Raw genomic sequence first — 23,010 nt, 5'->3', positions numbered from 1 at the left:
ACTTACACATCGTTCTGCATCTCCATATGCTCTCGGTTGTGTCTAGTAAGCTGTCTCATTCTTTCTGCTAACTTGTCCACCATCGTATTATAAAGGTCGCTGGTTACCTGCTCATTGTATTTTAAAGGCATATTCACAGCAAGCAGTCCTATAAGCAAGGCCAGCAGTACTACATTCTTCTTTCACCTTAAATTTTGCAGCTGTTGAATCATGAGTGGGCAATGATTTTTCCCTTCTTGAAAGCTATTTTATAGCCTTAGTTTTAAAAGACCAAAATGACTGAGCTCCTACCTAAAATATTGCAGGAGACAATGGGTGAGCTATGTGAGTTACATGTAGAGGTGGCTTGAAATCGAAATATTTAGTGCTTTATATCTCTGTGAGCACCAAAGAAAACAGCTGTTTGAGTACTCCTTTAAAAGATATCTTACCCAAATTGGGCAAATAGCTAAATGGTAACTTCTAGTTTCCGTAATTTCAAGCCTTTCAAGGGAAGCCTTAATTTTTGTGCATATTCATTTCCCCTTAACCTTATGGCTGTTGAAAGACACACTGACTACCAGAGGAATATTTAAAAGAAAATAGTTCTCTTTTTCAGACTTACCACCCACAAGTTTAAAACACATGTGATACTTAAATAGTCATTATTTGTGTACTGATCTTATTGTATTGTTAGCTCTTCATATCTGACCTATTCTAATATTTTCTTCATTGCTTAATACTATGCTTTGAATATAGAAGGAACTCAAATATGGATTAGAATGGACTGGACATTCAGTCACAAAGTATTTATTGAGTGCCTACTATATTTGAGACCTGGTGGGAGGCATCAGATACAGTAGTCAATGAACGAGACACATACAGTCCCTGCTTTCAAAGCTCCTGATCAGAAAGAGGTGAGACAGACATTAAGCAACTAATTATATAATTAATTCTTTAATGCAATTTTTCACTTTAGTATTGTATGCAATATTAATTGACAACTGTATACACACACCTGTAGAGAAATGTATCTCTAAGTATATATGTACATCTAAGTATATAAGTGATATATAGGTATATCCATGTATGTAAGTATGTACATATATGTGTATATATGTGTAAGTGTGTGTACATATAAACACAGACATATGTATATACCCACATAATCATCACCTCAGTGAAGATATAGGATATTTTTACCATCCCAAAATGGTACCTTTGTGTTCTTTCCCAGTGTACAGCCCATGACCTTCCCCAGGCCCCTAGATTTGTCTTTCTTAGAGTGGCAGATAAATGAGATCATATAATATATATAATTCGTGTCTGGCTTCTTTTTCTCAGCCTGATGTTTCTGAGATTTATCCATGTTTTTGTATCAGTAGTGTTTCCTTTATTATTACTGATTAGTATTCTATTTTATGGATGTACCACAATTTAATTATTCATTTATTTGTTGATTGACATTTGATAGTTTCCTCCCCAATTATAGTGATTATGAATATAAGTACTATACACATTAATGTAGAAGTCTTCATAAGGACACACGTTTTCATTTCTCTTGAGAAAATATGAGGTAGATTTGCTGGGTGGATAATATAGAAAGTATATATTTAACTTTATGAGAAATCGTCAAATTGTTTCTCCAAAATGGTTTTATCTTTTTACATTGCCACCAGCAGTGCTTGAGGGTTCCAATTGCTCTATAGCTTTGCCAACACTTACTATATGGAAGTATAGTAGTGTCTCAGTGTGGCCAGAAGGTGGGAAAAATTACATTGCAATCCCCCACTTCTCTCCCTGCAAAAATAATCTTGTACTGTTTTCATTCCACTGCTTCTCCAGGGAGTAGCAGTACAGACCCAGAAGCTATGACATGTTGTGAGGGAGGTAAGGAGTCTGGATAGGTGGGAGATGGAAGAGAGGAGAGACTGAGAGATTGGATAGGTAGAGGTGTGCTGTAGAAGTAGGCTAGAGTTATCTTGTGAAGATTTGGGTATTTCTTTGTTATATTGTTGGACTCTGAAGGCAAAATGAAGATATTTTTAGTGGGGGAGGGTGTCAAGATCAGGTTTATGTTTTAGATTTATGTTGTAGAAAGATGATTCTGATGAACATACGGTTGTTTATATGAGTATGATGGGGTGGGGAGGGGGTCTTCACAGCTCTAGGCTCAACATTGGCTTTATTCTTTTCTCTAATCCTTAGAAATTTCACTGGTCCACTGACTTCATCCATCATCTCTAGGTTAATGACTTAGAAAGCTCCAGCCTTCCTCTCTTAGTTGTACTATATATTCTCAACCTCCTCCTGGCATATTCTCTTAGATGCCCTAACTTTACCTCAAACCCAACATATCAAAAAAAAAAAAACAAACCCAAAGCCATCATTTCTGTTCACCCTTGTTCAACTCTGTTTCCATCACCATTCTTCCAGTGCCTAAGCTACAAATCTTGGAATTATCCTGACTTTTCTTTCTTCCTTATCTAATTTTTCATGAAGTTTGGTATTTTTTATCTTTTAAGAATGTCTCTTGGATTTGATTCTTTCACTTCTCACTACCACATTCTCATCACCTTAACCTGCTTTTCTGGACCAATCTCCTAACTTGGTTTCTCTTTTTCACTGAACACTACCTTCAATTTTTCCCACTCCTGCCAGATAAATCTGACATCTCATTTTCTTCCTGTCACTCTTTTGAAAGGAAAAGAATCTTGTTCTTACTGGGGACACTCCAGTAGGTACTTTCATACATGATTTCATTTAACTCTGGGGAGTAAGTCTCATTAACCACATTTTATATAACAAAAACTAAGGCTCCCAACAGTAGAACTGGAATTTGTGCCTAGTTCTGATTCTAAGCTTCCACTCTGCTCTCCTTTGCAAAAAACTACAGTGGGTCCCTTTGGCCAACAATTTTAAGTCCAAACATTACTGGTCTTCATAGCCCTACAAATTCTTCTCGCCTTCCTCACATCGCACCCTCCCACCCTCACCCTAGCCCTCAAGCTAAAAGCTTATATTTTCCAGCATCCTAAAATAAGACCTGTCTCTTCTGGTCAGGTTCTGCTATCTCAAAGGCTGGAATGCTGTACCCTGTTTTGCCCCTGTGTCTTTTCACGTAACATGTGAAACGTTTTTCAAATAGCATTTCTCCTCTGGAATTGTCTTATGTTTGTCCAGATAACATTTAGCCATCTCTTATTCCCACACCGTCCCAAACTAAAGTTGGTTCTAACAATTTTAAAGACCTCACCCATCTTTATACTAAGGGATGCATTTGAGAAGGGAAAATACAGAACATAAAGAGACCCATTTCTAAAAAACAAAATTTAGCCCTGGCTTTCAGTTTGGGAAATGAATAGGAAAAAAAATTATTAGTTATAGGATTAAGATTTAGAAAATTTTATTTTACAGTAAAAATTAATAAAAACACAGACCATTGTTCTTGTTCAAAGTCTTGTCTGTCAAATTTCTGTCTTCCCTAATGGGCTATATAGTAGGTGCTGGTGGCCTGAGTATGTCAAGAATCGGCTACATCATAAGGTGTCAGTTGCAGTAGAATATTCCAAAGAGAAATAAGGAAAAGGAAAATAAACTTCTTCCTTTGGCTAATCAACACTGGCTCCAACAAAGTAGTAGAAAAAGGAAGGTTTGTGGAGAAAAGAAAGTTGGCCTGTGTAACACACCTAATTAACACTTTCCTCGTACCTTGTTCTTACTGCCGGGTAAACTCACTGCCAGAAGTCCTAGAGGTTCCTGTATTTTTTAAATGAAGAATTTCAGACCTCCGAGCAACAATTCTTCAGACTCTATATACAGCACTGTTTAATTGGAAACTCAGGTATGCATATGAAAAAGGAAGACATTTGTTGTTAAGTGAGAAGTGAAGGCAAACGAGAATAAGAAATTAAAGAGAGGCTAGCTGAGACTGACCATCTCTAAGGAAATACCTTTACATGGGGAAGTTTTTAGAGAACCTCCCAAGAGTAGGGCAGAAATCTCTAGTGCACTCATGTTTATGTAACCACAGACCGAACCCTTAAGGATGTCCAGACAAGAACACCACTTCACAGAGAAGGGGCACAATAACAGCAAAAACCCTTGCAATGAACCATCTCTCTTCTTCTACCAAATATAAGGTCCTCGAGAGCTGGGACTATGACTGCTTCTTCTGTCTCTCTTGGTACCTAGAACCTTGCTTGGCACATAGTAGGCCCTCCGAGTGGCAGAACAGTCCAGTAAAGAAGAGTTCAGGCTCAGTAGTAAGACAGACTAGAATTTAAGTCCCGTCTCTGCTAATTAGCCAGCTTTGTTACCTGTTATTTAATCACGTTAAACCTCAATTTCCTTGCATATAAAACAGAGATGATTATATTGCTTTACATCTTAGGGTTTTTATGAGGATTAAAAGATGTGATGGTGATAATGGATTTAACAACATGCTTGGCATATAAATTCTTAATAAAAAAGAGCTATTATTTTCATTGTTAGTTAGTAAAGTGTTTCATTAAGCTGACCTCAGATAATTGCTTAAGGTATCCTCAGTGATGTTTGTATCTTACTTGAATAGTTTATAAAATATAACCTCATCCAATGAGTTAATGGATTGCAATGCTGCTCCTTAACCTGTTCTCCACTGGGTCAGCCGAAAGTGGTAGTGTATTTTAATTTGTGAGTTACGGAAGTGTTTCAGAGCACCTGAGAGTAATACCTTGTATTTATCACGTATGAGTGATGATCCACATTGAAATCATTTTCATCCCCAAATGAAAGTGAGTTATTTAAAAAGCCCTACCTATAGAAACACTGTTTCACTGATAATTTATGGGTAATATTAAGTGCTCTCTAAATTGTTGAGTAGAATGTGAGACACTAAATTTAAATTAACTTGATACTGTGCATTGTGGGGTCCTTAGGGAATGCAATAATACTTCTTAGAATCAGAATTCAAGTCAACAAATATTTATGTCAGCTATACATACAGCATAGTATTCACTTCTGTAAGGCAGAAGATAAGCAGGATGGAGTTCCTGGAGGTCCTGTGGTCTGAAGTAGGAAAGTGAGTATCTGCATGAAATGATTTAAAAAACAGTAAAAAAGCTTCTTGATTAAACCAAAGCAGCTTTAGTGCCCAGATTTTTAAAAGAGGAGCAAACTATACCTCCTATAAGCCAGACAGCTTAACTTTGATACCTTTAAAGATTCTGTACTAGATGAAATCATTGAAGAATCAATTAGTCACCACATAGGCGAGCATGAAGCACTGAGTAGTCACTCTCTTGGCTTTGCAAAGAGCAAATTGTACCAGATCGATTTAATTTCCTTCTTCAAGAGATTGGCAGTTTATACAGACATTTAGGAGGCTGGATATGTAATTTATCTGAACTTTAGAAGGGACTTTGATTCAGTCACACATGACATTTTAACACTAACTCAAAGGATGTGGTCCAGTCCTGCCTATATTCCTGCAGGAAGGGGCTCACTTCAGGGACAAGTCACAGCTGAAAATGGTTACAAAGGGCTCAGTATCAACAATAAATCTTGTTCTGAGGAAAGCCCTGATGTAAGTGCTTTGGAAGGTTGTTATGTTTGTTATGGTTATTTAATTTTGTTAAATAAAATGATCTTCAGCCATGAAAATGAATCATTATATACCCTATGCAGAGCAGTAGGACCAAGTTCAAAATAACCTTCTGTGGTATCATGAGCAGCACCAAAGATAGATACAAGATACGAGCAGCGTGGCCATAAATATAACAAAAAGATTTGAGTCAATAGTGGAACCCAATCCATGTATCGCTGAGCAATTCTGTGTTATTATTTATAAGCAACACATAATTTTAGGATGTATAAAAAGGAATATGATTTGCAAGCATGAGGAGCCCAGAGTCATTATGCTGTAATAGTCAGTTTTAATCACAACCCTCAGACTATTCTAATTTTCCCCCGCAGGGAAGCTAGAAGGTCCAAAGAAAAGCATTCTAAATACGTAAGATGATGAATAGATGTTTCTTTAAAGTACAGACTAGAGAAGAGAGACCGCTCTTCAAATTGTATGAGGTATTATTTCATTTCAGAGTCATTCGTTGAGTAGCAACTGTATGTCAGAGTCTCACAATAAGTTTATGGAGTGATTGTTTTGTTTTAATTTTCACAGGGGTGAATTAAAACAAATAGGCTTAAAAGTAGCAAGAGTTTGATTAGGTAGAGGAAGAACCCTTTTACTACTGAGGTCATTAAACACTAAGATGTGTTATCAAAGAGTTCCTGAAATATTTTTTCTTGAAAGCTATTTGAAAACAGAATAGACAGCCTTCTGCCTAACGTGGCATAGGTGTTGAAGGCTTTGGTTTAGTCTAGTGGTTCCAAAATCTGACAGTGTCAGGATTGCTTGGATAGAATTTTTTGAAAAACAGTATAGTTCACCTACGATAAGTTGCACATATTTCAATTGTATAATTTGATATTTTGACTTATGTTTGTACCCATGATACTATCACCACACTCAAGATAATGAACATATTCATCATCACCAAAGGTCTTTTCATGCCCCTTCCTCCCACCCCTCCGTAGGCAACTGTTACCTGCTTTCTGTCACTACAGATTAATTTGCATTTTCCAAAATTTCATATAAATAGAATCAAATGGTTTGTATTCTTTTTCATCTGGCTTCTTTCACTCAGCATTTTCTTTTTTGAATTTTATCCATGTTGTAATGTGTTTCAATAGTTTATTCCTTTTTTTTATAAGAGTTAGGTAGACCAAGGGACTGGAGTGGAGCCCAGTGCCCTAGACCTTTAGTCTTTTTTTTTTTTTTTTGCAGGGGGAGATAATTAGGTTTATATCTTTCTTTATTTTTAGAGGAGGTACTGGGGATTGAACCAAGGACCTCATCCATGCTAAGCATGCACTCTACCACTTGAGCTATACCCTCCCCACCTAGTTTATTTATTTTTTATTGCTGAATAGTATTCCATTTTGTGTGTGTGTGTGTGTCTGTGCGTGCGTGCGCGCGCGCGCGCACGCGCACGCACAATTTGTTTTCCCATTAATGGATATTTGGTTTTTTTTCCAGTGTATGGTTATTACAAACAAAGCTGTTATGAACATTTATGTACAAGGGTTTGATAAGACATATGCTCTCATTTCTCTAGGATAAATACTTAGGAGTAGAATCATTGGATCATATGGTAGGTAATGTTTAACTTTGGGGGAAACTGCCAAATTGTTTTCCAAAGTGGTGGTCCCATTTTAGATTCCCATCTGAAATGTGGGAGAGTTCTGCCAATAATTGAAATGATGAGTCTTTTTGACTTTAGACATTCTAATAGCTGTGTAGTGGTATCACATTGTGGTTTTAATTTAAATTTCCTGAATGACCAAAGATGTTGAGCATCTTTTCATGTGCTGATTTGCCATCTATGTATCTTCTTGCAGAGGGCAAGGTATGCAGGAAGGGTACAGAGCTTCTGTGCTCGCTGAGAATGCCACTCTCCCTGAATCGCCATGAGTTCATCAACCCAGAAGCTCTCCAAATCCCATCCTTTTGGGTTTTTATGGAGGCTTCATTACATAGGCATGATTGGTTAAAGCATTGGCCATTGGTGCTTGTTTCAACCTCCAGCTCCTATCCTTTCTCAGAAGTCAAGAGGTGGGATTGAAAGTCCCTCCAATCACATGGTAGGTTCTTCTGGCAACCAGCCTCCATCCTTAGGTGATCTAGAGGCATTCCAAGAATCACCTGATTAACATAACAAAAGACACCTTTATCTCTCTCATCACTGAGGGAATTCCAAAGGTTTTAGAAGCTCAGTGCTAAAAACAGGTTTGAAGACCAAATATGTTTTCTTGCTATAGATCACAATGTTATATTTGTCTATCTTTATACTGAAACCACACTCTTGATTACTGTAGCATTATAGTAAGTCTTAAAATCAGTTAGTATTAGTCTTCTAAGTTTGATCTTCTTTTTCAAAGATGTTTTGGTTATTCTGGGTCTTTTGCATTTCCATGTGAATTGTAGAATCAGCTTGCCAATTTCTATTTGATTGCCAGGATTTTGACTGAGATTGCACTGAATCAATAGATCAATTTGGGAGGAATAAATATCTCAACAATATTAAGTCTTCTAATCCATGGACATAGTATATCTCTTCATTAATTTAAATTTTAAGTTTCTTTCAGCAATGTTTTGTGATTTTCAGTGTACTAGTCTTGCACATCTTTTGTCAGATTTATCCCTAAGAATTTTTTACATTTTTCTTATGTAATTATGCCTTTATATCAACATGTGCAATTACTCAATCTAGTCATGTGATGCCAGTTAGCAACTTGCAAATAGGAGGTTTGGTATATGTACTGTGATAGAATGCAACTCTTGTGAACCTCATCTTTTGAAAACATGACTTCTAATTACCAAGTAAACTTTAGTCTTGTTACAATTCTCACAATTCTGTCAGAATGACCTTCTGACAGAGTATTCTGCAAACTCTGGGACTTTGTGGGAGACACAGTTCAGTGATACAGGTCTGTAATGATGAAAACACAATTCAAAGCTGAAAGCTTTTGGCTGATCACAACCCATTGCCTCTTGAGAACTGCCATTTCCCTAACTGCTTGATGATTGGGTTGGACTTTAAGAGATGACATTTTATTAATCAGTGATTCCAAAATGTGGATATACCACAGAATCAGATGCTCAGCTTATTAAAAATAGACTTCTGAATTTACTCACAGAATGAGATTCAGTAGGGCCAGATGGCTTCACTGGTGAATTCTACCAAACACTGAAGGAAAAAATAATACCAATTCTTCTCAAATTCTTTCAGAAAATTGAGAAGGAAGAATATTGTGTAACCCATTTTATGAGAACATTACCCTGATACAAAAAATCAAAGACATTATGAGAAAACTATAGACCAATATCTCTCACAAACACAGATATCCTGTTACCACTTCCATTCAACACTATACTAGAGGTTCTCAGCCAGTGCAGTATGGGAAGAAAAAGAAAAAAAAGGTATCAAGATTGGGAAGAAATAAACAAAATTGTCCCTATAAACACACAACATTATTGTCTATGTAGAAAATTGTACAAAAAAAAGCTTCTAGAATAAGCAAGTTTAGCAAGGTTGCAGGATACAAGGTCAATACATAAAATCAACTATATTTCTGTGCACTAGCAACAAACAATTAAAATTTGAAAATAAAATTTACAACATTGAAAAATATAAAATGTATCATTGATTATAGTTTCACAATTATTGAAAAGGATTTGAATCATTCCAAACCTTATCAGAGCAAAGAGCTAGCTAATCAGTAACATGGTACAACTCATTTTCCTTAAAAATTTATAATTGTGAAATTTCCCCTGATAAAAGTCACCTTAGAGGTTGTTTATTATGCAGTAGATTCAAGTTAGTAGTTTTATCTTTTGGAGAACAGCTTTCTGGGTTGTCAGTAGTGGCTATTCCCCAAATGCATGTTAATTGACTGGCTGATCTATATTTGATGAATTTGATATGGTGTGACTTTTCACAAAGGTCCAACTTTCACACAGGTTAGTTAACTATCTTCACAACTAAATTCTGTTCCTAGAAAGGTGGTACTAATTTGTGAATAACAAATTTGTACTAACTTCTTACATACCTCTATTTTGGCCTACTAGGTATAGAATCATTAAAAAAAAAACAAACCAGTATCTGTAATTATTTTCAGTAATCTATAATCAATGATATTCACCAACCATTGATATCACCACCTTCTATAGAAAATCTGTCATTTTCTGGGCTCTTGGTTAATCCCAATTTTATGTTCCAGTAGGAAATGGAAACATAATATTATGTGGCAGATGGTGTGTAAGTATATATATTATAATTCCTCTAGCACAGAGAATCTTAACCTTTTTTATGCCATGAGCGCCTTTGGTATCTGGTGATGCTTATGAATCCTTTCTCAAAGTAATGCTTCAAATGTATTAATAAAATTATAGAAATACAAAAAACACAATTACATTGAAATACAGCTGTCAAAATATGTTTAAAACACAATTGTGATATAGTAATATATGTGCCTTCTTATTAGTGCAAAAAAAAATAAGATCTAGTTACAGCTCTGATAACTATTGTAATTTTTCATTAAGAATGAGCTTTTAAATGGCATTTTGAAATAACTGCAACACCTATAATACTACATGAAAATATTATTCATAGCCTACTTTGTAATTGAAGGAAATGTGAAATTTTAGTTAGTTTAGTAAAAATATGGATATTTTTTTCCATCCAGGTTCATGGACCCCTGGATTCTTTCCATGAATCCTAAGAACCCCTGCCTACCTTCTGTTCATTTTTATTGAAAACTTTTTCTGAATTAGAAAAACCAGTTCCACAAAAATAAAGCATGGAGGAGTCTGGGAGAGAAAAATGAAGGTCCAGTTTCCTTGTAGAATTGGTTGAAAGTCTTTATTCAACATTTTGATATACATTTTTTTTTTTTTTTTACATTCCATTTCTCCCTGCTGGAATTAGCATTGTCCTCTTCAATGAACCACTAATGAACAGCCTGACAAGTATGACTTAATCATTCAGCATTTTTAATCTGTGAAACCTATTCAGAATGTTAGCACAAAATAGAAATATAATGATATAAAGGAGAGAATTATATGCCATATGAAATCCCAGCTCAGGAGAACCTAATGGCAGCAAGCTTGGGACCCTTAAAATCTGAGTCCTTCGGGTCATGTCTTGGAAACTTATTTGTTAAGGTCCCTGCCTAGTAGGTGGTGATGAGAAGATACAAGAAAACAAAAAGATGGAAAAGATAAAGTCATATTTTCAAAAGATGAGGTTCACAAGAGTTACATCCTATCACAGGTGTTCAGTACATATGCCAAACCTCATATTTGCAAGTTGCTAACTGGCATTGCATGATTAGATTGAGTAATTGATAAAAAGGCATAATTACCTAAAAAAAAATATGCATTTTTTCTGAGTAGGTTTCATCCATTTGGCATGTCTTTTAAATTCTGACCAACTGTAAATCTGTTAGCAACGTAGAAATAAAATCCTATATTTTTCTGTGGATCTTGACACATGTGGGTTCTTGATCATTGTTTACTAAACAGTTAGCTTTAACACTTAAAAGGGCATGGAAAAACACTTAAAACTAGTGAAAATTGCCTAGCTATGAGAAGCTTTGGGAGTTTGTTAGAAATTTCTGTTGTTCTCCATTTCTTAAACATTGTGACAATAACTCATAGTTTATTTACAAATGAAAGTAACACTTCATAATTCCTGGCAGCTTTCAAAACTGGATATATCTGTCCTTGTGTCAAGGGCTCTAATAACACTATTGTATGGTATTTTCTGCTGACCATCTGGCAGTTCTCAGGAACCCATCTCTCTCAACATTTTATAGCTACTGCACTAGTTACAGCTAATCCTTTCAATGAATGAGCTGGAAAATGTAGATACATCAATATCATATTCTCTTAGAGCCCATTTAATCCATGCCCTATTATTATTTCGTTTAATAGGGCCATTATCTTCTGTGGAAACGAAAAGTAATTTGTCAGAATCATTTCTTAAAATTTAAAGATCAATCTATGTAAATTTTTTCTAAAATAAAAGAAACCATAGATTTTTTTTTTTAAAGAATCTCAAATACACTCATTAAAAAACCTTAGAAATGGGAGTCTAGAGTTTAGATTCCACACACATTTTTGGTCTCATTTTTCAGTCTAGGTTCTAAAATGTCTAGCTTAGTAACCAAGCTTGGGTTGGGTTGACTGTATCCCTGAGGAAGAATTTATATTAATGGTGGAGTTGATACCTCAGGAAGGTCAATGAAACAACTTGTATGTTTATCTTATTGCTTGCTTTAAGAAGCTAGGAAGAGATTCATTCCAGTGTGGGAATTTTATGAATTTTCCTTCAAAAACAATTTGAAGGACTTTGAAAAACTAACAGTTTTTCAATATCGTGTTTTTGTTTTTGTTTTTGTTTTGTTTTGTTTTGTTTTTGGTGATTTATGAATGAAAGTCATGGAAAGCATCCAATATTCTCATTTTAACCTAGGTTTTACTTCACGGAAAACTCATGGGGGTTGAGGAATTTTGTTAGAAAGTCTGTTCCTTGTTTCTGTATTCTGAAGTTAACATTTATCATTGAATCAAAATGAAAAAAGGTAGTGATCCTTTTGTCAGATTCAGAGTTTAAAACTCTGTTCAGAATATCCTGTCCCCAGCTTCTTCATCCTGATACCAGGTTTTTGACAGGAAACCTCTCCCCTAATGTTTTGCACTTTCGCACTTAAGTACTTGAACTTTGGCAAGTTTTCCTCATATACACACATGCACACTCACTCACGCAAACTCTTCTGAGGTTGTAGGGTGAAACTGATTTGTTATTCCCATAGTTTTTTGGTATCAAAATTAATTTTTAAAATTTCTTTAGAGTTTTATGGTGACTTCTGGGAAATCATTTCTCTTTATTTTCTATCGGATGGGGATTGAAACTATCCTGAAATTAAGTAGACTCAGGAACTTACGTAAGTTTTGACTAACAATTTAGCTGACTCTGTAGTTAGTCCCTCAGCCTCCTTTGTTAATACTCTCTTTTCTTCTTCCAACTACCAGGTTTCTGTCATAGCCTAATTTAAGGAAGGAATAATATCCATCTCCACACTAATTATAACATTGGGCTATATTTTGACACTCTGAATATAAATATTAGCTATGCCATTACTTTCTTTCCTTCTTTTTTAAGTCATAAAACTGTATGAAATCTTAAGAGTTTACTTACATAGTTTCCTTTCTTGGAGAGACTATTTTTAGAAAGAGGAAAGCTAGAGTCTCTGTTCTAACATAGAGTTACTTTTATTATCAAATACTTCCACATATCGGAACAAACTCATCCTAACTATTCTCCAAGCTCCATTCTCATTTCATTTCCTCTTGCTATTAAATATTGAACACCTTTGTTTTTTTTTTAAAGTTATTTTCCAAACTAGAGGATTTAAACTCATTATTAAATATTTTCCCCGTTCTCTTAATTATTTAAAAAATTTTCCCAATTAAGTAGGACAGTTTGGAAAACATACAAAGCTAAAAGGAAAAAAAAGTTATAATCCCATGTCCAGAAGTAATAACTTAGTATATGTCCCTTTGTTCTTTTTTCTCTATAACTGTACTATTTAATTTTTGTTTCATAAAAATGACACATTGCACATACTAGTTTTTATATAGCTTTTTAAGGACTAATCAATTTTGGTAATAAACATTCTTCCATCCCATTGTTTTTAATGACTACCTAATATTCCATAGTGTGAATGCACAATACAACTGAACCTGTTTTCCAACATTTTTATTAAGAAAACAAACTACAAAATTGTTGAAATAATTTTACTGTAAATGCACACATACCCATCACTTAGATTCTATAACTAAGATTTTATTATACTTGCTTTATCACTTATCAGTTGAACTAGCCTTCTCTCTACCTATCAATCCATCTTGTATTTTTATGTATTTAAAAGTAAGTGGTAGACATTAGTATACTCCTCCCCCTCCAAGTACTTAAGCATCATTAACTAGAGTTCAATATTCACTTATGTGCCCAACCTGTGTTTTTAAAAACTCTTTACATTTAAATTGTTTTTCAACCTATTGGAAAAAATAACATACTCTATTAATGTAATAGGATCAGCTTTATATTGCTACATAGCAAAATACCCCAAAACTTAGTGGCTTAACAGCAAAAAACACTTTCCTTGCTCATGGTTCTGTGGGTCAGCAGTATACATTGAGCTCAGCTGGGTGATTTTTCTGCTGGCCTTCCTAGGGATTACTCATACAACCACAATCATCTGGTAGCTCTGCTGAGTCATCTGGAACAAATGTCCTTACTTTATAAATTCCTGAAATTGGAATTACTTTATATTAAGTTATATATACACATAGCCAAACTGCCTTCGTTAATTATTTAAAATGTTTTTCTTCCCATAGGCTCTCTTTGCATTTTTTAAAATTCAAAGTCATTTTAGTTCAGAATAACTTTTTGAGATGCTGGCTAGATTCATTTTAATGAGTATATCGAGTTAGGCATTAAGAACAATACAAAAGGAAGCAACACAAGACATTGTCTTTGATCTACAGAAAGTTGTAATCTAGTTGAGAAAATAACACCAACACATAAAATAGTCAAACTGAACTGTAAGGCCTTGTATAGTTGTCAAATTGCTTACCTCTTCCCCCTTTTTAGCAGATAGGCTAAACTAATTACTTGACATCCAGTAAGTGTTCAGTAATTAAGTACTTAGTGACTACCACCGAATTTCAGAGAAGAGCTGCATGAAAGTCCTCTAGACTAGGGGTTTTGTTAAGGAGGTGGGAGGCTTAATCTGAGCCTTGAATTAGAGATACAATTTAGATAGCCTCAGGAAAAGCATATATAGATTCGTGTGTAGAGTCACTGTTTTGGAAATTCATATTACTTTTTACTCTTCCAAAAATTTATGGTTAGAAGTTATCTTCTTGTTTATCACAAACACAATCCTGTATTATCTGCTGAAATATTTGCCTACAGAGCCCATAACTGGAATTGCCATAGTGCTTATTTCACTACCAGATTTTTATTTCTGACCATCCTTTATAATACAAAGTGTGACTAGAGGGGAAACAACCAATTTTCTTAAATTCCGAAACTCTTATCAACAAACCCCACATAGTAGAATTCAAAGTTGGAAGATTTACAGCATATTGAAGGAAATATGTTAGGGGGATTTTGTGGTCACAAGCAAACCTATGAAAATGCATCTAAAATTTTTTTACAGGCACTAAAATATTATTTTCACACCCTAAATACACAAGTTAAAAGAGCTATAATAAGATTTTAAAGGCTTAACTTCTGAAGAATTAAAGTAGTAAACTTTTCAGGCTCTCCATCATCCCTGACTTTAACTCTGCTTACAAATTCAATTTGCTTTTGTTGCAGAGGATGCTCATACTAAAAGTTGGGGTTTTTTTTTCCTTTTCTGAACGTAATTGTTGATCCTCTAGCAAATTTTATGATACAGAGTTGTCTACTTCTAGTATATAATTCCCACCATGGTCCCAGAAAACTGGACATGTAAACTATTTGTGACATTTTATATCACCAGTTGGAACAAGTATTTCGTTCCCTCCCTTTCAGTGTGAGTGTTAGATTGCCTTAGTTCCAAACTGAGTGCCTTTAGCCCCTGATAAACTTGGCTTCTTTAACCTAAAAGATGATGAAGTGCAACTCCAAGGCTTTTATGTACTTTTTCTCAGCTTCCTATCCCTCTCCCAAGACATTCATGGCAATAACTTATACTCTCTTTTACTTTATGTCCCTTTTCTTTTTCTAGCCTCCAGTTCCTTCCTTTCCTAATTATTTGTGGGATAGGGAGTCTAAAGCTCTTGAGGATAAAGCTGTAAGTGAAAGTGAATTTCACTTAAGGGGAACTCAAAGTTGAGAATGGTTATCATATTATAGCACTTAAACATACTTACACATATGAGTGTTACCCTCTTTATACTTGTCATCTTAGCCCAATTGTACTATTGCTCAAAGCATTTTTACTATGGTCTTTCCAAACTGTAACTATATATCCTCTTGAATATACTTGGTGGCAAATCTGTTTTCTTGAGGGGTAAGGTTTGTTTTGGAAACAGATACAGGTTATTTACAATCATTATTGGTGATGTAAGTGGATGGATTCATGCTGGGTAATATGTCTTCACACACATACACATTTTCTCACACATATAGGAATACAATTACACATACATAAAGTAATGGGACTAATTAATATGTGGTCTGTCATTGAAAAAGTGTTGTTTCCTAAGAAATTTGTTGTGTTTGTTTAGGCAAAACACTTTAGAATTTTAAGAATCAAAAGGTCAAAACTGAGAGGCTTAGTGGTCATTTATTTCAAAACCTTGAGGCCAATAAGACACAGAAAGATGAAATGACTCATGGTCAGTGATTGAAAACTCTTGAGATACTGGTTTTTATCTCTGTGAACACACATCTTGCTTGTCCTAATTCCCTAACATGAGAGTGAGTTCTTGTATATAGACGTTCTTAAGAAAGTATGATGTCAGTGACAGAAAACAGCCACACTTATGCAGAGAGCTTCTTTAAAGTGTTTTTAATAGCTCCAGATTCTGTTGATAGAATCGTAACAATCTATAGGCAAATTTTCCTTTTAATCAGAAAAATAAAAAAGGAAGTAAGATGTCTGTGTATCTCATGATCATTTGAAGAATTTGAGGCTACATTCAACTAAATAGTTCACATGAGTATTGTTCAAAATGAACTACTCCAGGAATATCAGTTAAATGTTTTTGTGTTTTATGAGTGTTTGGATCTATCTTTTCAAGAATATTATAAATCAGCTATCTAATGCTTTCCAAAATCTAGACTTTTAAATGCGCCTCTAACATATTAGCCAAAAGTGATTCCTATTGCTATAATAAACTATGAGTCTCAAATACCTACTTTGTTAGGTGATTTGAAAAGAAAACAGATGGTCAGGAAATTAAATGATAATATATGATTGTTCACAGAAGTAGATTGAATGAAAAAAATTGTGTCTCAAAACGACCAATATCCTTTTCCATTTAAATAACCTTAAAGATCAGCTTCTCTAACACTGAAGAGAGTTAAAAGATCTTGGATTGTATGATTCTCACTCACTGTTGGAAGAGACTAACTTTCCAAGAGACCAACTTTCCATCACTTTCTAGAGTGATGGTATCCAAAGCCAGTCCACAGACTGGTACTGACTATGACAAACATTCTGGGAGAGCACTTTAGCCTGTCAGTAGTGAAAGGAAAAAGAGGAAGATAATGTGGTAAATTTTGTCATAAAGCTAAATACACCCAGCTTTTTATTATTGAAGTGTCACTTTTGAAATGGTAGTGATAATAGATCTTTGCTGTTACTGTTTGTTTTTATTATGTTTTTACTTAGCAAAGTTGGGGTCCCCGGACTTAAAAAAAGTTATATCATACAGGAAATTATAAAAATCTGGATACCGTTGCCTTAGATGCCATTCAGTTCAGTTGTCTCCCTTTTAGAATATAAATAAAGTGCTTGCCATAGAATTTTAAATATTTAATAAAAGTGGAATAAATTATTTTGAAGGTTCGTAATATAACCCTGCCCATCACCCCTAAGGTGATTGAAAGTCTGGTCTTCTATTGTTTTCAGTAGTTTGTTGCAGCGATTTCTAGGCAGTGATTTTTTTTTCCCTTCCATTTTCATGGCCATGCTGAAGCTTTCACTGAAGCGCGGCCTGCTCATGTAGATTCTGAACTGTTTGTCAGTATTAGTAGCTTATAATTGTGATTTGTCACGCAGCACCTCTTACAGTTCTTGTAACAGTTTCTTGGTTTTAAAAAGTTATTTTGGTAGCAGTTCCTTTATCATCAGAGGGAACATTTTGCCTCAATAGGGAATTCATTCTGTGCAGACAGGCTGCAAATTCCCATGACATGGTAGGCTCATCTGTCAAAGAATATTTTTTATTCCCATTTACCTCTTTGATTACATTCAGAATGCCCCAGTAATGCTGATGAGATCATTCTAACTCTTAACATGTTCCTCATGTTTTCCATCATCTTCATATAACATAAAAAGGTTTAACTCACAGTGAAATGGTAAAGAAATCTCTGTTTTTCTCTTTGGGAAGCTAATTTGGGGAAGGAAGGTCACATATATGAATATTTTTAAATGTTTTTAAAATTAGCAGTACCTATATTTATTTCTTAACTGAACACTAAGTTGCATATACCATATTTATATATACTGTGGATTCTAGCAGTAAATGACTTATAAACACAAAAATATTTTCTGTTTATTGCCAAGTCTACGTAATATGTATTGAAAGAATAAGAAATTCTATGAATTATTGGTACATTTTTAGTGAAATGTGTTGTTTTATGTACCATAATAAAAACCAAAATAGGTATACCCTCAGCTATGTGTTTTAAGAGCAGAAATATATAATTGATACAGTTAGATGCCTAATTGGCATTTTAAATAAAATCTGTATTTGTGCATATGTAAGTAATTATAATTTGAAAATTTTCTTAATTTTTAGCCTCTATTTTTCTCCAAATTATAATACTATATATATATATACACACACTCAGGATTTTATTTTTAAAAAACTTTTAGTATGAAAAATTTAAACATTCACAAAAGTAAAGACAGTAATATAATGAGCCCAACTTACCCTCACCTACTTCAATAATCAAAGTATGCTGATCTTGTTTCATTTATGTCTTCATTCACCATTCTCTCCCCACTAGATTATATCAAATAAAATACCATCCTTTTATCCTCAGGACATCATTTCACCCTTAAATAGTTTCATCCATAACTTGTATACCAATAATACATCTAAAATATTTTTCCTTAATACCATTAAATATGCAGAGTTCAAGTTTTCCTTCCTGAGTATCTCACAGAGTGTGTGTGGGTTTGGGTTTTTTTTTTTTTTTTTGATACAGTTTATTTGAATCTGTATCAAATTAAAATCCATACATTTTAATTGTATTTGGCTAATATTTTTCCCTAAGTCTCTTAAATTCAGTTTTCCTCCTCCTCCCTTTTTTATCTTTTTGACAATCATTTATAAAAGAAAGTGGATCATTTGTCCTATACAATTTCCTAAATTCTGGATTATTCTGATTGTACCCCTTTGGGGGTGTTGCTAACAGGTGCCCCTAAATTACTGGCTTCAGTATTTTAAGATTATCTTCCATCTTTGACTTGGAGTGTAAAGTTCAACTTGTCTTCACTTCTGTACTTTATTCAAGTAAAGTACTTCATTTACTTCATTCAAGTAAAGTTGAGTCGAGCCTTTTTTTTTTTTTTTTGCCATAACTGTCAATCCATTTGCAGGTATTTTAGAAGAGAGAATCACATATAAAAAGAGTGCTTTCCCACTTGCTCCCAAACCTCAAAAAGAGAGATTAACCCACTAAAAAATTTAGCTTATTCTTACTTGTGGGTAGCATAGAGTTCCACTGAGGTGTACAAAGGCCATTTTAAGCCCTTTAGTTCTTTGCAAGTGAGTCCCATTATGGTCATAAATTCTTAATTACTAAGTGCTTATTGACTATTATATTTTTGTAGAATTCAGTTTCTGAAATTACAAAATTTGTTTTGATGGACTAATTCACTTCTCTTCCTAACTGTTCTAACTTAGTGTTCCTCTGCTTGCTGGGGAGAAGAGGGGAGAAAGGACTCATTTCCAGAAGGATGTATCAGGTTTACCTGTAAGGCTTTTCATGCCCACAGCTCTTCTTCACCCAGCCCTGCTGAATTGGGGACTGTGGCTGCAGTGAACGCTAATCATCAAAATCCATCAGTTGTGCAGGGGGTGAAAAATAGGCTGGAAACCACTGTCAACAGTCTGTTTACATAAGAACTTCATGTGAAAGTTGCTGTATAATGTTGCAGTGTAGATAGTTGACTTTCAAAGGCATCCTATCCCAAGATGTTGACTATCAAGAAGACAAACAGATCAGAAAAAAATAATGGCCTCTCTTTCCCCACTAAGGAAGAAGGCTAATGTCACATACATAGAATAGATTAGGGCTGAGGATACATTTCTGACCAGGGAAATGAGTTTATTCTGTGAGTGGGGATTTACTGAGTGTCTACTTGCTGTTGCACTGTGCAAATCTCTGAGGGTGAAAGGAAATAAAAATTCTCAGTGCCTCTGTCCCCTGAGAGCTTATAGTTTAGTTGAAGAGAAAAGGCACATACACACTACAGAATTAAATGAAAATGAAACATAATATTTGATTAGGACTTGGGGTGAAAAAGTTTAGGAAGCAGAATGAAGCCAAGAATAAAGGCCAAAGGATTTCTGCAGAAATCTGGGGCCTCTCCTATTTGGGAGGTAGTAATTTTATTATGTGAAGTGAAGGTGGTGACCTTCCCCAAAAGCTCTTACGTTCCCTCCATATTCGTGATTCATGCAAGAAAATTACCCAAATTACCAAAATCTACAGTTCCGGTGAACAAAAACTGTCAGAACAACCAAAATAATGCACCCTTTCAATTAAACTGACAAGCTACACTTGCAACCTATTTGCTAAAAATAAATGAAACATCTCAAAGTAAAAATAAGTATGAGTAGTAAGCCCTAGTTGCATTCTGTTATTTTGGTGAGGATGGAAAAAAACCACAATTCTTAACCTTTCTGAGTTGGAGATTCTATAGAGAATTGATACGAGCTATAGAGCTTTCTCCCTTGGAAAATCATTGTGTTTACATACAGAAGTTTGCATCTATATCAGGGATTCATGGAATCTTTGAAGCTGCCCCAATAGCTCCATTTTTGAGAATCCTGACATATAAGAATAAAACAGAACCAAACTTTCTAACCCTCCTCAAATGGCGAGAAGGTTAGTAGACTTAAAGCTACAAACATTTAACAAACTGGGTCCAAGAAACAGTGCTAGGACCAGTAATCAGAGCAAAAGTGGGATGGGTTTAGGGAGGGTGGTGGTCCTAGGGTATTATCTGAAGCTGGGCTTTCTTGTGTACCTGAAAGCATATCCCATGGTTCAGCTGAATCCATTGAAAGAATATATACTTAGATACTTTAAGGAGAATATGGACCAATTTTGAAAAAAATTAGTAGTGAAAAATGAAGAAATCATAAAGTAAGTTACATTATCCCTAGTAGACTTAATTTAAAACCTTGGGTTCTGAAGGACCCACAAAAAGGAGTTCATTTTCTTTAGCCCTTTAAGCCTGGGTAACTTTCAAATAAACTGTACATGATGCCTCAGTAGTACCATATGTAATTTAGAAAGTCCTTTAACTTTATGTATTAGAATTGTGTTTGCAAACTAACAGGAAGCTGTTATCATTAAAATGATCAAAACTTGATAATATTACACGAAAAAGAAACTTAATGCAGAGAAATGATAATTCAGGAAATAAACTAACCATTATAGAGAGAAGGTATAGCTCAGTGGTGGAGCACAAGCCTAGCACGCATTAAGTCCTGGGTTCAATCCCCAGGACCTGCATTAAAAATAAATAAATAAACCAAATTACCTCCTGCCAAAAAAACAAAGAATGAAAGCAAAAAAAACCCAGTATATATTGCCACTATAAAGAGGAATAGCTGTCAATATATGCTATCGATAATTAAAGATTTCCAGAAAATTTCCCCTATCTCCCTACCAATCAATAAAGGTAGCATCACATTCATCACCATAGATTTAGTTGTCAGGAATGATGTATGTATTGACTAAAGGTAGTACTTTTAAAAAGCAGAGGAGAGAGTTAACTTTGAGGAAGTACTGATTGTAGAATGTTAGTACTGGTAGTTTTCTCTTACTCTAAATAGTATGACAATTATAAATGTATTTTTACTCTTAAGATGAAATATTTATTTAGTAATTACAGAGCTTTGGAAGTATAGCCCAGTACTTCATTAGCTCCTATTATAGGTATAGAAAAAGGCTTACTTGCAACTGAACCAGTCTGCGAAGAAAATCATTGACATCATAGACCAAGTGCTGATGAAAGATTGACTCAGGAGTTGGTTTCAAAGTTAATTAAGAAACATGTTTATTGCAATTATGACAGAGCCTCAGAAGTGATTTTAAAACTCATTGAATTGATAACTAGCAAGATTATTTTAATTATTGTTGAGCTCACTTTTCAATCTCTTCCTCTCTTTTTTTCTCTTTCTCCCCTTTGCTCTTTCTCCCTCTCTCGCTCTCTCTCTCACTCATTAACATTACTGGATTTTAAAACCTAAATCAGGATTTCTCTAAATATGAATAGGTCTTTGTCAATCTACTATGTCTGCTGCCTGCATATTCATTTCTTCCATACACATTATGTGGCAGCAGGCGTCCTGGTGAAAAGGAGAACATGGATGGATATAAGGACATAAAGAATCCATGGTTCTTTTAAATTTATACGAGATTTCAGTGAGTCTATTGAAGCAATGTAAGATTCCTGTGTTTGACATTATTTTGGTAACATAGCAGTGTCAGTGATGTGAAATTTAACTCACATATTTATTTTCTATTTGTATAATTAGTATTTGAATGTCTACTGTATGCAGTGCTATCGGCTATATGCAGTGTATACAGCAGAACAAGTATACCAGTTATTAAAATACTGAAATATTTCTCCCCTAGTTGGGAAATAGTGCTGCCATGGGTGCCATGCCCCACCTTCCATGCTCTGGAAGTACCAGACCCTCTTCCAGAAACCTCAGGATCTCCCTATGATCCAGTAAATAAAAGGAAAATAAAAGGCACAGCAGAGGGTCTTCAGGACGTGAACCTAACGGGAAGACCAGCATCATTCTGATTGCGCAGGTCCCCATGCTGCACCAGTTGTTAAAATTAATATTTAAATCACTGGGCTATATGCAAAATACTGTGTCTAACTCACCAGAGAATAAAAAGGTGAATAAGTCACATCCCCTAATCTCAAGGAGCTCACAGATGAATCAGTAGTAATAGTTATAACAACAGCTGACATTCCCTGAGCACTGCCTAGAAGCCTAAGCACTGTTCTACGCATGTTTCATGTATTATCTCATTAACCCTCGTGACATCCTTAGGAATTTCTTTTCTCTCTTTCACAGATGAGGAAACTGAGGCATAGAGAGATTAAATAATTTGTCTGAGGTCATACAAACAATAAGAGGTGAGACCATGATACATGTCAGGCAGTCTGACTCCTGAAAGGGCATGGGAGGATGCATGTAGAGTGCTGATTTGTGCCTGTGTTCCAGATACATTCAAAATGCTTGAGATAAACCAGAGAACAAAATAGAACAAACTTTCTGTCTTCATTAATCTGTATTCATATGAGCAAGATAAACAAAAGATAAATAAATCAGTAAAATACAGAGTACAACAGATCATGAAAAGTGCATCGGAGAAAAACAAGGCAGGGTTGTGGGTGGGGTGTCCTGAAGTTGGGAGGCATAGCTTGCCATTTGAGATA

General features: G+C 34.9%; 1 protein-coding gene across 3 annotated transcripts in view; it reads left to right on the top strand.

Annotated features, from left to right (window-relative positions):
• The window catches only part of CAMKMT (calmodulin-lysine N-methyltransferase), a 313,184-nt gene that overhangs the window by 170,488 nt on the left and 119,686 nt on the right, over window positions 1-23,010 (top strand). The gene's annotated exons all lie outside the window — the stretch shown is intronic.

Source organism: Camelus dromedarius, chromosome 15 (genome assembly GCF_036321535.1).
Source record: "Camelus dromedarius isolate mCamDro1 chromosome 15, mCamDro1.pat, whole genome shotgun sequence".
Classification (NCBI taxonomy): domain Eukaryota; kingdom Metazoa; phylum Chordata; class Mammalia; order Artiodactyla; family Camelidae; genus Camelus; species Camelus dromedarius.
The sequence above is the reverse complement of the archived record's forward strand: the minus strand, read 5'-3'. Positions and strand labels throughout refer to the sequence as shown.